This window comes from Pristis pectinata, chromosome 3 (genome assembly GCF_009764475.1).
Source record: "Pristis pectinata isolate sPriPec2 chromosome 3, sPriPec2.1.pri, whole genome shotgun sequence".
Lineage (NCBI taxonomy): Eukaryota > Metazoa > Chordata > Chondrichthyes > Rhinopristiformes > Pristidae > Pristis > Pristis pectinata.
Genome location: NC_067407.1, coordinates 92,192,454 through 92,211,533, shown reverse-complemented (window position 1 = coordinate 92,211,533; position 19,080 = coordinate 92,192,454). Strand labels below are relative to the sequence as shown.

The window sequence follows — 19,080 nt, the reverse complement described above, 5'->3', positions numbered from 1 at the left end:
CTTAGCTATCCCTGCTCTTTGTCTCCAAGGGCTCTTTTTCACAGGAACAAATAGATCCAAGTAAATAAAAGCAAAACAACAGCAGTGGCCCATATCATTGCAGCACACATGCTCACAAGTCAACTTCTGCAGGAAACTGGGAAAGCATGGTACAATCCATTTCCACTGCATCGTTATCTTTCCAGCTCATTGTTTGCTGCTGAGAGTCCCAGATGCAATTTCCCCAAGTAAAAGCTTCCTGTTGCCTGCCTTTATGACATTGTGTGTATTTTCATCAAGATCTTTAAGTCTATTGGATAAACGGCGGAAAAATGATGCAACATCTTAAATGACTATACTTGAGCAATAACAATGTCCACAGAGCAAACACTGGGCTGTGGAATGGTGGAATTCCCAAGCACATCAGTGGGTACTTTTAATTCATGTGATAGATTAAAATAATCAAAGGCAAACTCCATAGCAGCTTTAGAGTATAAGAACTAGAAGCAAGAGTAGGTCATAAGCGCTCCACCGTTCAATGGGGTCTTGGCTTATCCCAAGCTTCATCTTACAGGAACATAAGAAATTGAAGTAGCAGCAAGCATTGTTACCCCCTTAATGAGGTAAAAAGTTCTAAGGCCCTTGGCAGGAATGTAATCAAACAAAATTTGAACTAAGTAAGGAGATATTAGTACAGATGAGCAAAAGCTTGTTCAGATAGCTAGTTTTTGAGAATTATTTCAAGAGAGGAAGGGAAGCTTGGAACAAGAATTCCAGAAATTTGTGCCCTGGCAGCTGAAGACACGGCCACCAAAGGTGGAACGATTCAAATTAGGGATGTGCAAGGGAGTGAAGGGTATCTTGGAGCATCTTGGTTGCAGGAGAGATATGGAGATGGAAAGGGGCAAGGCTTGGGAGTGCTTTGGAACACAAAGAGGAGAATTTTAAAATCAACCCAAGAATTAATGTGGGTCAATGAGAGATGGTAATTCAAGTTATTCTAATGAAAGCACAATTGAATCTTTGACTGAATCTTGAATGAGGAATGGGAAGGAAGGGTATACAGGAGCACCCACAAGATTTATTTCATGCCACAAACTTCACTCATCTGTAAGAAATTACACCTTTATTCCCCAGAACAAAGCACAAACATATTTCAACCACACTGGCTGGCACAAATGGATGAGGCTTTATGCTAATAACCATACCTAAGGTACTCTTATTAACCCTGCATATCTGGCCACTACTCAGCAGCTAGATTTGCAAGGAAGCAGCCTTATGCCCCAGGGCTGAGTCATCAGTTTTTGTTTACTGATGATTGTTTCTCTCACTGTGATAGCCTCTTGAGCTGTGTTAAGAGTTAACTCCCAATGTGATGCACTGAGAAAGTAAGATGTGAAAAATATTCCCCGCCCCCTCAAAATAGTATTCCATTTAGATGTCTGCTTGAGAAGAGTTTTTCAGAATAAGTTGTAAGAGGAACATAAGTTCAATTGATTGGAGGGTTTGAGTAAGTTAGTAATTTTATAGATAACAGAGTGCCACCTTATTATCAACATGAAAATGGATACTTTACTGCATGATTATCTTCTAATTGCTTGTTATCAGGCAACTTGTATATTAACAAGGCACATAATGCCTCATTTACTGGTCTATATTTTACACTAACATTGCACTTTCCCCGAGTTAAATATTGTGGCTTGGAACTTGCATCGTATAGTGCTGCACTTTTCAGTGCCAAGTGAATGAAAATGTGGGGTGAAGTGTGATAATGACCACTTCTGATTATTTTGCGTCAGACTAGAAACTTGTCCAAACTCTTCCTGGAGTAAATCACGCTCATGTGTTTGACACAATTTCTGATGCAACTTCACCCTGCAGCCCATCCCAGACCCTGCATTGGTCCTAGATTGCACATTTTCATTGGCCATTAAGTGTAATGCTCGTTTAGTGGCACCAAGGCCTTGGTCTTGAAATTTACAGCAATAGACTCAAGAGCAAAATGGTCATTGCCAAATAGCTGCAACTTCCTCACAGCCCCCTGATTATTGCACATTAGAATTCTAAACACTTGTTGGCAATGAATTGCACACCTGAGCTTTTATGTTTTGTGTCTTTTAATAAAACTCCCCAAGAGAGAGAATAGAATGTTTCACTTTCCAATAAAAGCACCCTTCATCAAATTGACCCACACAATTCAACAAAATAAGAGCCCTTTGAGACCAGTTTGATGAAACAACATTCATCTGTGGGAACAGATAAATAGGATTGGATGATATTCACTGTTGAATTCCCAATAACCTCACTGTTTAATCCAATCTCAGAAGCTTTCATTGATTTGCAGTGTTGTGCCTCAGAGCTGCTGTTTCTGTGAACCTAGGAGAATCAGGCAGCATCACTGGATGTAGCTTTAAAGAAATACGCATGTTAATCTGTAATTTAGAAATATTGACCTGGATTTTGTGGTCAGTGGTGAGAACAGTGCTCACTGCTAATCTTATTTTCACCCTTTCTGACCTCTGTTCCTATCCAGTCATTGGCACAAAGGAATAGTGATGCCATCAATTAGGACAAACAGCCAATCAGGTTGAAGAATTTTTTACCAATAGCATACTAGGAAGTAAAAAAACACCATTTTAAACTAGCTTTCAAACATTTTTAAAATAAAATTGAAATGTACACATGAAATTAGTGCAGAAACAAAAATATTTTAACAATTACTTAAAAAGTGAAAGTAACAATTAGTTAACGTGATAAAAAGCACAAATATTGAAATAATAGGGAATTACAAACCACACGTTGAAAATTGTTTTTTTAGGGCCAGAGGGGTTGTTAAGCAGTAAGTCAGCAATGTACTTCATTCAAAATTCATACTTGAATTTTCCTGCAAAATTCATTCCTACAAATTTGTTTGTAAATACCCACCATTCTCATCAGTTCACTGATTCTGCTGATTATAATGAAATAGACTGCAAAAAGAAGGCACCCTGTAGAGGAATAGGGAATCACTGATATGCATCTTTGGATTTCCACCTACTCCAGATGTTTCATGGTGTAATGATGACGGACATTGACAGATCAACATCATTACAGCTGCAAAATCCAGGCCAATCATTTATCTTGGTTTAATCATTCTAGGGTCCTTTGTAGTCCCTGCCTTTGCCAGTACCAAATCCCTCTTGACAAAACCGTGGCAAGTACAGATCACCACATTTAATGTTGCAATATTACATTATAAGCCTTTAAGAAGTGGTGGAAAGATTCTGGAGTCAGGGATTGTTGCTTCTCCCAGCGACTCGGGAGATCTTTTGTGAGTTGCTCCTTTGGAGCTATTAAATGAGACAATGAAAAGCACAGAATACCGAAATAAAATTCAATATTCTAGCTGTGTGCTGGAAAAATTCAGACTCCTCCCCACCTCCACTCCTCCCTCTCCCCTGTTCAACTAAACGTAAAGAAATGATGAGAACTCTTGGCATTAGGCTAAATCCTTGCACTGTACTGTATCATCATTTCTGTTTGAATTTAGCAGAAGGCATGTTTGTTATAGGAATAAACCGTACACATCAAGCTCACTTATCTCCAGCCTGTGTTGTTCAGATAAGTGGCATATAAGAAATTGTTCATCCACTATGTCAATAGTTAATAAAAAGAGCTCATTTTGGTAAACTGCAGAGCTGAGTTTACACAATGAATAGAGAAATGTTTGGAAGCATGTTAAAAGGCTTGGAATGCAGTCACCAGCTGTTTCAAATGGCACACTAGTGTGTCCTTGCTTTATGTCTCTCTGCCTCTTGCTCACTCTTGAGACTGTAAGGAAACAGAAGACTTTATAACCCATACTAGAACTGCAATCAGAGCTATCCATTAATATAATAAATCAGAATAGTTTGCACTCTAAGTGACACATTGACCAAGGTCATATTAGTGGCTGGAAATACAGACGCTGCAATCAGTGATGCGGGCCAGTTAGTGGTGTATGATTTTTAATGGCAGCAGCAGAGATGGATAGTACATGTGCCGAGTTTAAAACTAAGAGGAGGAAGGAAAATATGAAGTGCTACCAATCCATAAATGTATTGATTTTAGAAATTGTTGCCACTGTGAAATGTTGGTTCTGGATTCACCCATTTCCCCTTGGGACTGATGTCTGTTTATTTTGAGAGGCAGTCCTTATTCACAGAAGACTCTTCTCCAAAGGACTAAGCACTTGCTGGAGGTGACTGCCTAATTGGGATGACCATAAGGGCAGGTTTCATTGTAGCATACTGGCTGATATTGAGCTTTTGAATCTGGTGTTAGCTTTGTTGGATGGGATAATTACTCTCTTTAAAAGGGTAAATGCTACAGAATGTTAACCACTTGTGAATTCAGTAAGATTGCCTTTGTGTTACAGCGCCAGCATAGCAAGACATTTTTGGCAAACGGTACAATAAATTCCGTGAACCTTTTAAAGATTATGGTCCTAGTTTGTGAAGGAAAGTTTGTCAAGTTTGCAGGAGATTATTTAAAGGATAAAATAAAGGAAAGAATATTTCATATTTCTATCTGTTTATTTAATCTGTTTATTTAATCTGTTTCTGGGGGCAATGCTATGTTGGCGCCAGAAGCATGGCGACACTTGCGGGCTGCTCCCAGAACACTCTACGCAAAAGATGCATTTCACTGTGTGTTTCGATGTACATGTGACTAATAAAGATATTTCATCTCATCTCCATCCAATGGGCTGTAGATGGGAGTTTTACCCCTTTTATGGAAGGCTTAAAATGATGCAGTGTTTATTTTAGAAAGCTGAATAGAAAGTCATGATGCCCTTTGAGAGGTTAAAGAATTCATAATCTCTTTTTAATCCACATAATTGTCAAAACCATACCTCTAAATGTTCAATGGAAAATTGCTTCTAAAGCAGTAATTGGGAACAGACAATGTGAAAGATTGTCTGGCTTATTCATTTCAAAATTTGGAAGCATTTTGAACCCTGATGATTCAGCTAAAAATAACTAATGTTATGCATATTTGCCTGGAGATTTGTTTAACTGAGCCATTGCTAAAACTCAGATAAATGTCTCGATATGTTTTTCCATATGTCACAAGTTTCCTGCGTTCTTCATTTCTCTGTGCTTTTTCTCTTTTTCTCTCCCAAAACAAAGCTTCTTCCCAATACCCTTTCCCTCTCTTCTAATGCACATTACCTTCCATTCGACCTGTAGCACTTGGCTCCACATGGCTACCCAATGGCTACCTTGATTAAGTGGCCAGTGACGGGCAGTTTTGGGAGGAAGTTTGGTTGGAGGGGACCACAACTGATTCTGCTTCTGCTCTCCTCTGGCTGGAAAGGTGTTTGTTTACTATTGATAATGGCAAACCAATCTACATTTCTTCCCCATGCATTGACAGTTGTTGATAGAAGTGGATAGCGAAGCAAATGGTTGGTGTCTTCCATAATGTCCATTCATGCTAATGCCCAGCAACAATAGATGAATAGTAATCACCAGGTTGACGTCTCATAATGTGGTAGTGTTGAAGTTAATAATGGTGTTTTTGCTGCACTAACTAAGATCAGCTAAATGAGAGGTCTGAGATTGAATCAGAGATTTGGCTGATCAGTATAGCTGTGAAAAGAGACTTTCCTTCTTCTTTGTTTCAAAAATAAATCTTATTCTTAAAAAAAAATTGCGTTACACACCACCATGTGAGAAGTGAACAACTTAATGATTAGCAGAGGACCTGTGCCAAACTTTTGATGAGAAACGTGTACAGAGCTGTCGCAGCGGTTGGCTTCCTTTCTCTTTGGAAACTTGTCTTTTGGATGAAATGTTAAATCGAGACCCCATTAGCTTATCATCTGAAGGTAATAGATCCATGCTACTGTTTGGTAGCAAAGCAAAGGAGTTCTTCCATGTGTCCTCACCACTACATGTCCTTCAGCTAGCATCACTACAAAAGGTTATCTAGTCATTAGCGTATTACTGAGTGTGGGATCTTAGTTTGTGCAAGCTGGTAGTCATGTTTCCTACACAACAGCAATGACTGTGCTTCTAACGTTCTTCATTTCCTCTAAAGCATTTTGAGGCATCCTGAAAGGAATGTGAAGGGCACTATATCAATTCAAGGCTGTTCTTTCCTTTATAAACTTAATGAATACACCATTTTTTTTACAGGTCCGATAAAATGAATCTCTGAGTGGGAATTCCACCAACTCTAGTACAATGCTGGTTTTATGCCCTCAATAATAATTTCCATTGAAATCAATGGGAGCTCTCCTGAAGAGCACTGGGACCTTTTAGCAGGTTTAAGGCATTACATAAATGCAAGTTGCTGTTGGTGTAAACTAAGGCAGTATGTAAAGGTAACATTACAACTGATCCTGCCAGTTACCCATCCATTTTCTGATGCCGGATTAAAAATGTTCTTTTTACCTGGCTACAGAGGTCAGACAGTTAACTTTTAAAGAGCGTTACAGTGTGTTGGACTAAGAGTTGAGTTTAAGCTTCATGACATGTAGCCAATCTCGAGAGGAGAAATCTAGCTTCTTAATATGCAGGACCATAGGGATGAGATGTTCAGCTTGTATAACTCATTCATCCCCCGCCAGGCAACTTAACAGAAACAGCAGAGGGAGTTCCTGCAACCCCAAATACCACCGAAAGTTTTCAACCCAATAAAAAATCAAAATATCAAAAAAAGGTTGCTGCTGTTTTAGATGTTTCTAAGAAGATTTCCTTTCATGAACTTAATCGTTTGTAAACAGTTAATGCACAAGAGGTCTTAATGAAAGGAATCCTCTATATCTTGGAAACAAAGAAGTAAATAACTTCTGTTTTATCTAAGAATATAAGTCAGGAAAAGTTACAGCCACCGGACATGGTCAAAATGTGTTTACGTACTAACAAAGCAGCAGCAAAGTGTTCCCTGTGTGTTTAATGATAGGAAGCAATTGTTGGTGTGTGGGTAGATATTACTTCATATGCATTTGTTATACTAAGCATGACAAAGTAGTTAAAGCACAGAAATGAGCCATTCAGCCCAACTCACCCATGCCAGTGTTTAATGTAGCTCACAATCCTCCTCTTGTCCTCCTTTCTCTAACTCCATCTGTATCTCTAACCTTCTATTCATTTTTCCCTTTCTCCTGTCCTTCTAAATGGGTCACAGATATTTTGCAACCACCACAGTGTGTTCCTTAATAAAGCGATTTTAATTTGCAACATGACTGTATGAATGATAAAACAAATGAATTTGAAACATCAAGTACTACCTGGCATCAATCAGCTAAAAATGACAGGATGATTTAAGGGAATTTGTGAGTGTATCTGGGAAGTGTCCAAAAAATTAAATGAAGGAAGTTGTACGCCACAGAAGTTATATGAAGGTTGACACATGAAAACATAAATGCCTAGAAATTGTACCATATAATATTTTTGTGCTCCACACAATGCAATTTAATTATAAAACAAGGATATCAGAGCTTGTGCAAAGGAATAAGACACTTGGATTCCTCTTGTGTGCGTTTGGTTGTATGCACACCCCTCAGATGGTGCAGTCTACATTGTAGACTGTTTCTGGTCTTCACTGCACTTGTGAAGCCTCCTTCATTGTTATTGAACAGAGAATGAGTGGGCCCAGCCCAAGCTGTGATGCTAGGGATCCACCTCACTCTTCCTTGATGAATGCATCTTGCAATAGATTTGACAGCCTTAGTTGTGAATTTTGCAGGACACCAATCATGAGTGCAACTCTAATCATCCAAGCAAACCCAAGCCTGGCCTTACTCAACCACCAACACCCCATGACCTTTAGATTGAACTTCTCAACTCCATTGATCACCAGCCTCTCCAACTCTAACCATCAATTGCAAGCCACTTTTGCTATCCCACAAACTATGGCTTGATCTTCAACCACCCAAGGGCTACCCCTAGCCACACTTGTCTCCATGAAAGGAATTGTGGGGCTGACCCTCTCAACACCCAATCTTAAGCCTGGCCCTCACCAGGTGATTCCACGTCCCATCAACGTCCCAGTCCTGGATGACTTAACTGATCCTCCAAAGCTATGCCACAAATACTTGGTCTTCTCTGGGCCTCTTACCTAACAACCTCTCCACTCAAACCCCCTACCATGGCCTTAGATGCAGAGAGGAATCCAGGACTTATGTGGGCACACACAAGAACATGCACAAAATGCATGAAGCAGTCTGTGCAGTGAATTTGCTGTAGTGAGCAGAATGTGTAAAGTGTTTCCAAAAGTGCAGTGAATATTCAAGGCAAATTCTGTAAGCCACATCATGTGCAAGACACTTTTTGTAATGTACAGATTGTATAAGGTGAAAAGCACGACGATGCTGGAGGAACTCAGCAGGCCAGGCGGCATCCGTGGAGAAAAGCAGGCAGTCAACGTTTCGGGTCAGGACCCTTCTTCAGGACTGAAGACAGGAAAAGGGGAAGCCCAATATACAGGAGGGAAAAGCAGAGCAGTGATAGGTGGACAAAAGAGGGGAGGTGGGGTGGGCGCAGGGTGGTGATAGGTAGATGCAGGTAAGAGATAGTGATAGGCTGGGACGGGGAAGGAGGGGAGAGCAATCACCACTCTAATCACCACCTTGTGCCATCTTTTGTCCACCTATCTCTGCTCTGCTTTTCTCTCCTATATATTGGGCTTCCTCTTTTCCTATCTTCAGTCGGAAGAAGAGTCTTGACCCAAAATGTTGACAGTCTGCTTTCCTCCACAGATGTTGCCTGGCCTGCTGAGTTCCTCCAGCATCATTGTGTTTTTCATCTAGATTCCATCATCTCCAGTCCTTTGTTTCTCCAGATTGTATAAGGTGTTTTAATTTGTGTATGGCATGTACACGGCACTACCCATAGTTCACAGAATGAGTTTGAAGTGTTTGCATAGTGCTTTGAAAGTGCATAGAATTTTCTGTAGTGAACAGATGGTGCAAAGTGTTTTTTTGTAATGCACGGAATATATCTGCAGTACACATTATGTGCAGAGTTATTCTGTAGTTCACAGAAAATGTAAGGCATTTTCCATAGTATAAGGTGTATTTTTATAGAGCAGAAAATATGCAACATGTTTTCTGTAGTGCACAGCTTGTTCTAAGTATTTTCTGCAGTGGACAGAATGTGCAAGCCCTGTTCCTTTGGCACAGAACCTGCAAGGTGTTTTCTGAAGTGTGCATAATGTGCAAAGTCTGTTCTCTTTTGAACAGAATCTGTAAGGTTTTTCATGCAGTGTACAGACTGTGCAAGGCATTTTCTATAGTACGTAGATGTGCAAGGTGTGCACATAATGTGCAAAAAATTGCTTTTGACAGTCTTTTCTACAGTGCACAGATTGGGCAAAGCATTTCCCGCACTGCACAAGCTATGCCCGTATTCAGCAGAAAAGAAATTGTGCTAGGCACTTTCCTCAGTGCAAAGCATGTGCAAGGGGTAGTGGAACAAGTTTACTATAGTGCACAGAAAATGCAAGGTGGCTTCTATGCTGCACAAAATGTGCATGGCATTTTTTTGCACCACACATCACAAGGTTTTTTTCTAGTGTGTGTAAGGTGTTAGGTGTTTTCTATAGTGCACAGAATGTGCAAGGCATTTTCTTTACTACACAATATATTCAAGGTGTTATCTACAGTGCACATTGTTGTAGGTGGTTTCTGTCATATGCAAAGAATATTCTGTAGTGCCCAGAATATGTAATGCATTTCCTATCGTGTGTAGAATATGTACCATATTTCCGATGGTATCTGGAATGTGCAAGGAGAGCTTTTCTGATGCTTTCTGTGGTACGCAAGGCATTCTCTTTGCAGTGAACAGAAGTGCGAGACTTTACTGAACTGCACAGAATGCATAAGATATTACCAGAGTGCACAGAATGCATAAAGTGTTTTCTACAAACTGTGCACAGTGTGTGCAAGATATTTTCTGTTGTGCACAGAACCTGCAAGGTAGTTCTTGATGGTATATAGATGTGCAAGGCATTGTTTGTAGTGCACACTCTGTGCAAGGCAGTTTCTATAGTGCAAGGTGTTTTCTGTGGCGCACAAGATGCAAGTTGTTTTCTACAGTTTTAGAACCTGCAAGATATCTTTCGTAGTTCAGGGCATGTTGCTCAGGGGTTTTTTTTTGCAGTGCACATGATGTATAAGGTGGCTTCTGCTTTGTGCAAAATGTACAAGTAGTCTTCTGTAGCACACGAATGTGCAAGGTATAATCTGTAGTGTATATGATGTCCAGAGCATATTCTACAGTGCACTGAAAGTGCATGATAATTTTGGAATGTGTACAGTGTTTTCTATGGTACACAGCATATGCAGAGTGTTTTCTTTGATTAACAATGCCTTTGGCCACATGCCATAGAGGTTTGCAGTAGTGGTCCCTTGAATAAATGATTTGTTGGCCCTCTGCACACCTCCAAATTAACTGATTGTCAGCACCATACTGTATTTTATCCTACATGATCCATAAATTCCAAATTTCCTATCTTGCAGTTAAACACAGACAAACATTTGCACTGCAGAGTTTGGGACTTAAAATTTTATCCACCCCTCTTGTCAACACAACTCCATCTGCAACCCTCAAAATTCTTAACACTTAGTGCTGCTCAGGTTCCGATGTTGGGAGATGTGCTGTGGCAATATTGCTTTCTTAATTGCTGTTTTATAGTCAGATAGTGTAGCAGTTAGCGTAAAGCTATTACAGTGCCAGCAACCCGGGTTCAATTCCGGCCACTGTCTGTAAGGAGCTTGTACGTTCTCCCCATGTCTGCGTGGGTTTCCTCCGGGTGCTCTGGTTTCCTCCCACATTCCAAAGGCATACGGGTTAGGAAGTTGTGGGCGTGCTATGTTGACGCCGGAAGTGTGGCGACACTTGCGGGCTGCCCCCAGAACACTGTACGCGAAAGATGCATTTCACTGTGTGTATTGATATACATGTGACTAATAAAGCTATCTTAAACTGCTATGCACATTCCAGTGGGCTGAGGAAGGAATGGAGGTTGGATGCAACTGCATCGTCCCCTCCCTTCTCCCCACATTCCTATTCTCCCCAGCAATTAAGTGGATTAATATTGAGGCAATGGGGTTGCTTGTTGTTCCCATCTGACAACTGGTTCCATTGAATTCAAAGGGAGTGGAATACAACCAAGCAACATTCAGTGCCAACAGTGCCCCCTAAATTTCCAGCCAATCACCAGATGATGCCAACTTGTCAGAAGAAATTTGAGTCAGGAGTCTATGATCCAGAAGCTTCATGTCCAGAGTCGGGCAAGAGAACAGAAGATCAAAGTCACCATTGGCAATTCCCTGCCTGGAAAATGATTGCCTTGAAATTCTTCTTAGCTGTAATGTCCTAAAACGCTATATAGTTGTTACAGTGCTTTGTACTCTATTTCAAAAATTCATTCCATTGACTCTAATGGAATAGAATTCAGAGGCAAGAAGCCACTGATGCAACTGTTTAGCATGCTTGGCGCTACTGACCGGGGATGAATTTCTAACCATTTATTGCTTACTGGTAGAACTCTATTTACTAAAAGGAAATTGCCTCACTTTATATTTCACACAAGATTCCCAAGTTGCTGTACTAAAGGCACATACTAGAGAACAGTGTTTAAACTCCATCCAGTTTTACTACCAAGGTACTTTTAACTATCTCAACATGTCCCAGATGTATTCAACCTTTACCTGAAATTATTTATTAAATTAAGTCTGAGTTTTAACAACAAAGCCTCCTCCTATCCTTCATATCCAATAACATAAAAGGAAATCTACCCTGCTGCTCCTTTTAGTTTCTCAAAGATTTTAGACTAACTTGTACCTGGGGTGCTCCAGTACAGTAGAAATGACCAGAATGTGTACAGAGCCCCTTTTACCTCTTTGTGAACTAAAGTAGCACTTGTAGTCCTAGAGCTCTGGTTTGAAGATTGATGGAGGTCAGTCACCTGTAACAGGAGCGCAACTTGCATAAATAATGATAGACCCTTAGTAGCATGCTTTGCTAATGCCAGGAAGTACAAATTAAAAGCAACCTCAAGAACAGACAAATACAAATTCTTGGAGATTATGAAAGTGTCCAAAATTTGTAGCAAGTGTTGAATTTATCATTGGCTACTCCTTTACAGCAAAAGTCAGTCGGATTGTTTTGTATAACCTCATGGAGTGGTCCCAAGAGCAACTTGTATTTATGTAGCACTTTTAATGGAGCGTTATCAAACAAAGTTTGACACTGAGTCACATTTGGACAGGAGATGATCAAAATCTTGATTGGAGGTTTATTTTCAGGAGCTTCATAAGGGATGAGAGAGGCAGATAGGTCGAGAGGGGCAGGGAAGGAATTGCAGAGCTATGAGTCTTAGCAGCTGAAGCCATGGCTGCCAGTAGCAGAGCAATCAAAACCTGGGTAAGGCACCATTTTTCTAATAGGTCAATGCAATTGGTAAAGCTTTATGACATTTTTCCAGATTTTCCACTAGATGTAAGTTTTAAAATTTTAACGCTGGAAAAAAAATCACATTCAGCTCTCACATGGGACAGGACGGAAAGTCTAGTAATTTAAAAATAAGGATTGTTTTTTAGTGGGGTTGTTTGGCAGGCTGAGGCTTGAACTTTGTGCTAATGTTACTTTTTCTCCCCCAATAAATCACAGCAGGTTAGGTTGAATACATGTGGGACACATTGAACTGCTTGAGCAGTACATTGCTAGTAAAATTTGTAGCAGTTTAAACACTCCTCTCCAGTATGTGTGTTCAGTGCATTGCCAAGCGTGTGCTGAACTGGAACCTTACACACACAATTCCGGATGTGGGATTGTCCATTTGCAATTATTTGTCTGCAAAAGTGTCTTCTTACAAATGAACACGATGAGCCGAAGGGCTGAGAACGGTAACAGATATTTTCCTTCTGCGACCTTTAATCTTAAATTGGACATGAGTCAACTATGGATATGGCCAGACACTCTTCCCCATACCCATTCAAGTGGGATTGCACTAGAACCACACTCTTCCTATCCAGCTTTGTCCTGCCCAAATTTCATATCACTGGCCAATGAGTATGGACTGAGCTCTCCAGCAGACCCCAGCTTGGACTGAGCTCTCCAGCAGACCCCAGCTTTGGGAGTTCGAGGTTGAATCAGGGGGTCCAGAGAATCACTAGGAAATAACAAGTTGCTGGAGGCAGCCTCTATGGAGGCAAAGGGATAGTTGACATTTCGGGTCGAGGTCCTGCATCAGTTGTCTTGTGTGTCCAGAGAATTATTGAACAGAATGAGGCAATTGGAATCCTTGTGTTTAGGCCAGCTTCTTTGAATCAAGTTAGTTCCAGTCCCCCTGTTCTTCACCCCTATTCCCGCAAACTTTTTCTTCCTCAAGTAGAAAATCCTGAAGGTCTGAAATCCACTCCTCTACTGTTTCCTCTGGACTAATCTTACTCAGAACTGCAACAATCTCCACCAACAGTGAATGGGGGCGATATAAGCGAGTGGGGTTACTTTTACTCATTCGTTTGTCCGTGACTCTCCTCCAGATGTTGGATTTTGCTAGAGAAATCACCCTGCTTTTATCAGGAAATGTTGCTGTGCTTTTGGTCAGGACTTTTGTTTGCTGTGTTTTTTTCTTGGATGTGGAAACTCTTTATAAATGGATGTTTGCCAAAGTATGCTCTTTAACCAGATGCTGTTGACTGTTGTAATAGAGGTCTGCTCGGGTATATAATTAAAACCTGACCCAACCTGACCATGGTCAACCCGAGCCAGAGAAAGTCAATGGAAAATGGAGAAAAAGACTTGCTGTGCTGTACACACATCAGTTGTTTGATAAAGAACAGGGGTCACATGTGGAGTCATGCTAAACAAATCTTCCTGACCTGGATGAAGTACTGAGTTGGACCAGCATAGCTCATTCTAACCAGAACCCCAATGTTTTCTCGCAACATGTACCCAACCTGTCTCAAAATTGATGCACCTAGTGGAGTTCCTTCAAGCTTGAGTCAGGTAGTTGAGCTTTATGAGTTAGATTGTTTTGAAAATAGATTCTGTAGACTGCTTGCTATAGTGTGCTGTTTAAATAGCTTCTATTTGCTGAGCAAATAGACTTGGCTTGTTGTAAAGCAGACTGTTTGCTGTGAATCCTGCCAAAAGCTGCTTCTGGCCTTCGACACATTGGCTGATTAGTGGTTTCAGTTGGCACGGTGTGTGTTTAGGGGCTTGTGTATATATCTGAGATTCTTTTGCAGCTTTTATTGAACCAATGTACACAACTAGTGCACTCACCACACCCAAAATACAAAAATCAAGTCAAGTTATTGCAAATACCATTATATTTAGTTACTCAAACAATATGAAAGAGCAGCTATTCCTAGTGGATTGTGATTGGCAGATTTTAGTCATTCTCCTGACACTGTATGAAATGTTTATGTTTCTTGTCGGGAGTGATACAATTAACCATTTGCTTGTGTAAAATATACACACAAAAAATCTTAACAATTTATTGGGAAAGAAATAGAAAATACCAGGAAATTTGGACAATTGTTGCAATCAAAGTATGTTTGTTTAATTCTAGTGATGTTGGAATATAACAGTGAAATACAGATGCTTTTAAAAAGGTTATCCATTGGTGATTAGTAGCAATCTTCTGAGGAGATGCTGTGTTGGCCAAAATGAGTCATTAGGTAGAAGGGAAACTATTGTACATATTCCTTGTCGCATGGCCATCATTTGGTTGTTCTTTCTCCTAAAGCATATGACAGGAGCCTTAAGGAATCACTGCCTTTCATTCTAATTGGCGTAACTAAAAGCCTCTGCTGGGTTGAGATTCAACTTGTCCCACATCATAGAGTAGATGGTTAGGGAGTTTTTAAATATGATTTATCCAGGAAACAGACTATTACTTTTCCATTATTGTTTGCTGCAATTTACTTACAGGCTTATTCATAAATTCATTGCTATTTTCAGTAGTCAGGGACAACAATCAGGAAAACATCAGATCTCAAGTCAGTAGATAATTTTACCTTTGTTCATGAAAGTAACTGTTTGTTAGAGAATGCGTACAGACCATCTTTTTGTTTACTAGAAAAAATGGTGACAGATACATTAAAAAGATAATTACATTTTTTTTCAAACAAATTTGGTGCGAAAGAGTGAACAAAAAAAATCCTAAAGAGAATTAAAATTAAATGAATTACACATTTACATTTTGAATGAATAGCATTTCTATTCATGAGCTCATAGCCTACCAACAAAACAACTTAGGCTAAAATATAAGGAGAAAACACACACAAATGCAGACACACGTAGACATATACATAGACACGCACATTCATAGACAGACACGCACATACATAGACACACATACAGACACACACACACACACACACACACACAGACACGGACACGGACACAGGCACATACACACACACACACACCCACACACACACAGAGGTAGTTAAAAACACAGTAGCACAACACACTTGCAGCCATGAAAGAACAGGCAACTAAAATATTTTTATAGTGTGGCTAGATTTTTGAGAGGAGGAGGGAATGGTGCCTTGACCTGTGTGAAGGGTAACCCCTGCAGACATAACCATTCTGACCCATTGAATGGTCTGAATACGATAAATGCTGCTTTATCTTTTCTTGAAAGGAACTAGAGAGTGCGGCCTAAATGCCTGGGCATGCTTAAATGGACAACTGTTCAGCGTTTGAGCTGAGTGGGTGTTTGAAATCTGAGCACTGCAACAGGCTAAGAGCTGCCACAGGTCACCTGCTGCCCTCCGTGGGGATAGGCCCAGACCTTACAAGAAATTGCCCATGGACGAATTGTAGTACAAATTCCTTTCTCTACTGGCTGGCCTCTTTCACCAGACCATGGCCTATAAAATTCTGTAAAAACAATTCTAAAAAAAAATTTCAAAGGGCAAGCGGCTGTGATGAAAGGTTTGACAGTTTTGACTTACAGTTCATGCTCTTCGTTACTAGAAAATTGAATAGTGGGGCCATGGCTCTGCAACACTTGCTACAGATCTTATGCCGTTCTGAAATGAAGCCTGGTTGTTGTGCCTATTTTTTCATTGCTTGCAGCTGTAAAACAGTAATACATTGGCTTCACTGATTTTAAATTGTAATTTGACTAAATTGTAATAAGCGCAAAGGCAGTTTGCACCTCCACTTGCAATGTGGAGTATGTGTGGAATCAGGTATTAGCAATTAAAGTGGCATTTCAAACAATCATATCAAAAGAGATTACCCTAAATTCATCTGATAATGTCATGCAATGCCTAGAGAGATTGTATGGGAAGTTGCAGACCATTTGAATGGATCAAACTAATCAGAAGTAAAGCAGTGGGAATGCTCACATGATGGGTGAGTAAGTACATATGTGTTGAGCGACTGCATAACCTGTGTGCAGGCTGTACCTTCTCCCCTAGCTCCCCTTGTTTCCCCCTCCCTCCCAAATAGCCAGGGGCAATCTAACAGTGCCTCTGGCCCCCTAACTCACTGGCCTGCTGGTTAATTGCCACACGGAGTCCGTGACACACGGGCAGATGATATGACATTTTCAGTTCCTGTCACTCGCGAAAGCCACAACACAGCTCACACTAGTTGCTAAGAAGCTGTCAGAAAGTGTTAGCAGTTGGCAAAAGTTGCCCTATGGCATTTCCTCATGGCATCAGCAAAAATGAGCATAAATCACCCAGCGGAGCCTGCTGCTGTACTAATGAGGCTGTAAGCTTGTTTATGGACTAGCATCATTTTTATGATTATTTCCACCTTTTCAGTTTTCCCTTCATAATTTGCCCTTCATTTGAAGCCAGGAGAAGTCAAATCTAGAAATGAAGTTACTGCTGACATTTTTGCAAATGTGGCCCATAGCTGCTACCATATGGCTCTCCTCGAATAAGCTCATTGGAGTTTGGAGAGAGAGAGAGAGGGAGAGAGAGAGAGAAATTAGCCGCAGACCTCACAGAGGTGATTGATGGTATCAAATTACAGGGAAAATGGAAATGCCAATAAAACTGATGCTTTCGAATTTTCTCCAAGGTTTCAATGCACAGAGGTCAGTTTGCAGGAAAAGTTAACAAAGACTAGGTTAAAAAAACGTGCTTAAAAGGGAAAGGTATAAAGAAAAAATGGGTGTAATACACAATAATTTCCTTTGGTATCCTGTAAGGGTATCCAGTTCCTGTCATCTTCAACAAAATTAGGAGGGGCGGGGGGGGGGGGGAGGTGGTTAGGCATCTTAGAACATGCACCCGATTTTGCAGTGGATTGAAGGCATTTGCTCCTAATGAAAATCTTGTCTTAGATTACAAGCCAGCAGTATAATTTCCCCTCACAGATGAAAGGAAAGCAGCTCTATTTGGCTAAAAAACAGTAGGAAGAACAAACTGCATAAAAGTCGAGGCTGTGTTTTTTTGGACTTGTGCTAATGATGTAACAGAAACCAGTTATTTGGGGTAAGCTGCACTCTGCAGATTGATTGAGGGGAACAGTCCTCACTTAAAAGCTTTCACCATTGTATCTACATAAGTCTTTACTTAAAATTTCTGTTTCTAGTGTGGGTGCTTTAGCTACATGAGAAAAACAGGAAAGGTACTGGTGAGTGTTTTATATGGAATGCAGAAAGCCTTTACTTCCCCTAATGGTGTGTATAATTCAGGTGCCCTGAAGGCATGCTTTCAGGAATTCTTTTGCCTGAGGTAATGGGAAGCAAAGGCTGTTTTAAAGCCTTGATTATTCTATTGATGCACAAAGCTGGAAAAAGTCATAGCTGGATTATAGTAGATATTTCCATAAATTATCAATGAATTCTTCTCTAGTGAGGCAGTGGGGCATTACTGGTAAATGAATCTGAAGGATTTTTTTGGCATAAATGGAAAGTTATATGTAAAGAGGAGGGTTGATGCAGAGACATCAAGATGGGGGAGGGTTTGTCATTAGGTTCAATGCTGTTCAGAATTTTAATCAATACTATATATCCGTGACTTATTTCTGTATATGGATAATAATCCTGTGTTTACAGTATTTACACTCAGATTTAAGCAGATGTTGATCTGTGTTTGCTACTCATGTTTTTTTAATAAATTATAATGCAGTGGAATAAATTGACCTGCCTTACAACAAAAAAAGCAGCATTCACTTCAAACTCAATGATAGTATAAACAGCATGTACCATACGCACTCTGTCTTATTAATGAAGCTATGAGTGCATTTAATTTTGACTTTCTCTACGAAAAAGAATGATAGCCCCAGCTATGATATTTAAGGACTTTGGATTCTTAATTTGCAATTCATTTGCATGTTATTTTTCCCACATATTTAATGGTTGTCGGGAAATGGGGAAGAGCACTGCTGGAGAAATGAAACATCATTCACTTTGCACCCTGTGTTGGCCTCAACTAATTTCAGGTCAGGAACAATATAGGTCACATTCATTGTAGCTTCCCACTGCAATACAGAGGGACTTAACCTTTGCCTCAGAACGGCACCCCCTACTGCACCAGGACAGAATTTTCACTTCCCATGCCATCTGGCCTGATACCAGAGTTGACAATTTATTGTCACTTCATAGTGCAGTGATGGCTAATCCCATGCTGTGAATTTGTATCCACACACTGTAAGCCTGGGACCGGCCAAACTAAATTTGAATAGGGCTCTGGAGCACACAGGCACTTCCCATTCCTTCTGACCCAGAATTGAAAACCTCATCCTGCAGGCTCACCCAGTTCATTAGCATAAAATAAAGTGTTAAAAGATTTGGATTTGTCTTACATTAAAGCTAATGCTTAGGTGAATTCATTGATGGGGGCTGAAAATCAACCCTTATCTCTCCTGACCTAACTTTCATTGCAAAATTGAAAGGGCCATGTGGTGAGCGATTTTGAAGTTGTACCTGCTTCCCACCCTTTGGTTGTATCTTGTACCACTGGGCCACTTTAGGATTATAAATATTCTCTTGTTGATTGTGCTTGTGTCTGCAGCTATGCATTGTGAGCAGCTTTAAGCCAAATTGACACTAGAAATCCAGGTGAGAGTAATAACGGTCCCAATTCTACCACTTTGGCACAAACAGTTGAAGCCATTAGTATCATCCAAACTGTATCATGTGCCC

General features: G+C 40.3%; 1 protein-coding gene across 4 annotated transcripts in view; it reads left to right on the top strand.

Annotated features, from left to right (window-relative positions):
- Positions 1 to 19,080, top strand: part of LOC127568334 (homeobox protein Meis1) — a 196,956-nt gene that overhangs the window by 47,605 nt on the left and 130,271 nt on the right. The window lies entirely within an intron of this gene.